This window comes from Priapulus caudatus, unplaced genomic scaffold, assembly GCF_000485595.1.
Source record: "Priapulus caudatus unplaced genomic scaffold, Priapulus_caudatus-5.0.1 Scaffold7504, whole genome shotgun sequence".
In the NCBI taxonomy this organism is placed as follows: domain Eukaryota; kingdom Metazoa; phylum Priapulida; class Priapulimorpha; order Priapulimorphida; family Priapulidae; genus Priapulus; species Priapulus caudatus.
The window spans coordinates 1-3,805 of record NW_014584565.1 but is presented as its reverse complement, the minus strand read 5'-3'; the positions used below and the strand labels follow the sequence as shown (position 1 = coordinate 3,805).

The following is a 3,805-nucleotide window of genomic DNA, read 5'->3' as shown; positions in this document are numbered from 1 at the left end:
GTGGAGCGCCCCCGAGCGCGATCGCCGCCCGCTTAAAATGAAAGCGGATCAAACAAACAAATAATTTTTAGAACAATTAAATTTTTTTTTTAACTAGGGTTAGGGTCACAATGAACCATAACAGGAGTTTCAGGACGTGAATTTGTATCACCAATGGATTTTGGGAGGCTCTGGGAAGGGGGGGAAAATTGCAGAAGTTGCTGCAAATGATGTGTACGCATACTGCGTATCTGCATATGATATCTGCGCCTAACAAAGGTGTCATACGCACGCACTTAAATGTTCACGTTTATAATTACGTAGCATAGACCTCAGATGAGCCCAGATGCTCTGCGCCTTCTTGTTAGTGCAAGTCGCGGAACTCCTCTATACATGCATTACTGTACACTGTACATGTATATTTTTAGTATTTACACATGACCTTCATGCTACGTGGACACATACATATTACTTCATATCTATTGTGTCTATATTAAAACTATTCAATATATTCACTTACAGTTACATGTGGCTTTATAATATATAAATAATAACGATCATTTATTTATTCCACGTAAATGTATATTATGCAGAGTGAACAAAAACAAAAATAAGTCATTTTGTTCTTGTTTAGTCCTGGTAGTCTCCTGTAATATAATTCTCATTGTTTGTATTTAATTTACCTAATAATATCTCTTGGAACTCAGATGTAGTAAGATTAATAGCGGGGGTCAAAAATAAAAAAAACAACAATAGATGCTACACAATCTCATTTTCCATGATATAGACGTGTTCGGTTTTAGGTGTCATTGATGAGCAATTAGATGCAGTAACAACCTTATACTATCCTGCTTAAGGTTCATTCACTTTCTTCATAGCTCTCTAAGCCAGTGTGCCTCCGATACAATTAGGGTCTAAACAGGGCAATTCGAATGAGTGCGTAAAAATCTCACTAACTTCCATCCATAATCGTACATATATACTCTTTCCTTTCATGGCAACACACTTGTTTGTCCCTGAGATGTGCGACAATGTTGATCAAACCCTCCGTATTATATCGTGTGTATTGTACAACATTAGTAAAACACGGATTAAGACTCGTTGTCTAATTTAGATGATGTGAATTTTTTCGTAAACTCATCTTATTATAATTTATACGCTACGTCTTCGATCATCACTGACGTGCAGCAGCACACACACATGCCGTGCACAGTACAACCACTAACAAATGTAATATAAATACTTCCTACAGGTAGAGTAATCTGTTATTTGTCGGAAACACTAGTTTCGTAAAGGTATAGTAATGATGAGGTGGTTGGTTGCCATGGTACGCTTCCATGGATCCACTTTTGCTCTGTGCGTCTTCATCCTCAGCCGCATCAGCATGGAGCAGGCAGTGCGGCATCTGTGGAGTGGTGGGTTCGCCCCACCGACGGCGGGGCTTGTAAGGTCGCAGGATTGGATCTGGACTCACCGAGCCACACAAGCGTCTTACTGGAAGGAAGACCTACGGGTAAATATAACGCACGCAGCGCACGCCTCACACGCACACGTACATACACACACGCGACGGCACGCACACACGGCACGCACAGCCTGTCACCGCCTGCAGGTGTTGATGAGCGAAGACGTTAAGTGCTGTTGTTTACTATGTATGTTGTTGTTCTGTCTCTCCTCTCACAGACGCTGCGAGCTACAGGTTGGACGTGTTTCAGACCTACCTATCACCGCCTGCTGTTCGTTACTATGTTTTGTATCTGTTCTCTTCCTCTCACAGACGCTTGGAGCTACGGTGGTACGTGTTTACAGACCTACTACAACGCTGCTGTTGTTACTTGTTGTTGTGTTGTATCTTGTGCTCTCCTCTCACAGACGTGGAGCTACATTGTGGACGTGTTACAGACCTACCTTACACCGCTGCTGATTGTTACTATGTTGTTCTGTATCTTGGTCTCTCCTCTCACAGACGCCTGGAGCTACAGGTGGATCGTGTTAGCAGTACCCGGCTACTACACCGCTGCTGTTGTTACTAGTCTGTTGGTATCTGTCTCTCCTCTCACAGACGCTGGAGCTACAGGTGGAACGTGTTACAGACCCTACCTACACGCTGCTGTTTTTACTATGTTGTGTTGTATCTGTCTTCTCCTCTCACAGACGCCTGGAGCTACAGGGTGGATGTGTTCACAGACCTACCTACACCGCTGCTGTTGTTAACTTAATGGTGTTGTATCTGTCCTCCTCTTCACCAGGACGTGGAGCGGAGGCGGGGAGAGGAGAGGGGTTGTGCGGCTCAGGGGGGATACAGGTGGATGTGTCAGACAATAACCTACACGCTGCCTGTTGTTACTATGTTGTTGTTGTATCTGTCTCTCCTCTCACAGACGCTGGAGCTACAGGATGACGTTTACAGACCTACCTACACGCTGCTGTTGTTACTCTCGATTGTGGGTATGTATCTGTCTCTCTCTCACAGACGCTGGAGCTACAGGCTGATGTGCTTACAGACCTACCTAACCGCTCTGCTTGTTACTATGCTTGTCTGTATCTGTCTCCTCCTCTCACAGACGCTGGAGCTACAGGTGGATGTGTTACAGACCACCTACACGCCTGCCTGTTGTTACTCTGTTGTTGTGATCTGTCTCTCCTCTCACAGACGCTGAAGCTACCAGGTGGACGTGTTTATCAGACCTACCTACACCGCTGCTGCTTTGTTACTATGGTTGCTCTTGTTGTTGTATCTCGTCTCTCTCTCACAGCTCGCGAGCCCTACAGGGCGCTCGGACGTGTTACGCACCCTACCTACAACCGCTTGCCTGTTTTACTATGTTGTTGAATCTGTCTCTCCTCTCACAGAACGCTGGAGGCTACAGGTGATGTGTTACAGACCTCCTACACCGCTGTGTTGTTACTATGTGTTTTTGTTCTGTCTCTCCTCTCACAGACGCTGAGCCTACAGGTGGACGTGTTACGACCTTCCTACACCCGCTGCTGTTGTTTACTTATGTTGTTGTATCCTCTCCTCTCTCTCACAGGACGCTGCGAGCTAGCCAGGTGATAGTGATATATACAGATCTCCCTACACCGCTGCTTCTGTTACTCTGTTGTCTCGGTATCTCGTCCTCCCTCACAGACGCTGGAGCTACAGGTGGATGTGTTGCAGGCCTACCTACGCCGCGAGAAGGAGAAAACCACAACACTATCGCAGCAGCTAGGGTGAGCACTGAGCTAGCATGCTGTAGCTATCCCACAGCTATACGTAGAAATACATATATACACACACCTATGTGTGTATATAATATGTGTGTGTGCATGGATGGATGGATGGATGGATTGATTGATCGATAGCTAGATAGATAGAGAGATGGATAGATTGAGAGATAGATGGCCAAAAGAAGTAATACAAGCATGACTATAAATTTTGATCATTTTCAAGCAAGCTTTTTGATTATCCAATGATTTAACAAAGTAATTCTATAACAAAATACAGAAAATGCTATAATAAATAAATACATATATATATATAAATATTTATTTATTTATTCATTTATGTATTCAACAATGCATGTATTTTACTATAATACTTCATAATTCCATCTCTCATTCAGCGCGACAGAATATGAGTTGGGGAAATCTCGAGCATCGCTGAAACAGTCGGAGACTGACTCACACCGACACGATGAGGAGATGGAGGAGAAGGTATACAGCTATCTATCTATCTATCTATCTATCTATCTATCTATCTATCTATCTATCTATCTATCTATCTATCTATCTATCTATCTATCTATCTATCTATCTATCTATCTATCTATCTATCTATCTATCT

At 43.5% G+C, this 3,805-nt stretch overlaps 1 long non-coding RNA gene across 1 annotated transcript; it reads left to right on the top strand.

The window, feature by feature from the left end:
- Window positions 1-1,446: 1,446 nt before the first annotated feature.
- Window positions 1,447-3,669, top strand: LOC106820139. The gene is made up of 3 exons (XR_001395567.1): window positions 1,447-1,492; window positions 3,110-3,192; window positions 3,585-3,669. It is a non-coding gene; the product is annotated as an uncharacterized LOC106820139 (long non-coding RNA).
- Window positions 3,670-3,805: the final 136 nt, after the last annotated feature.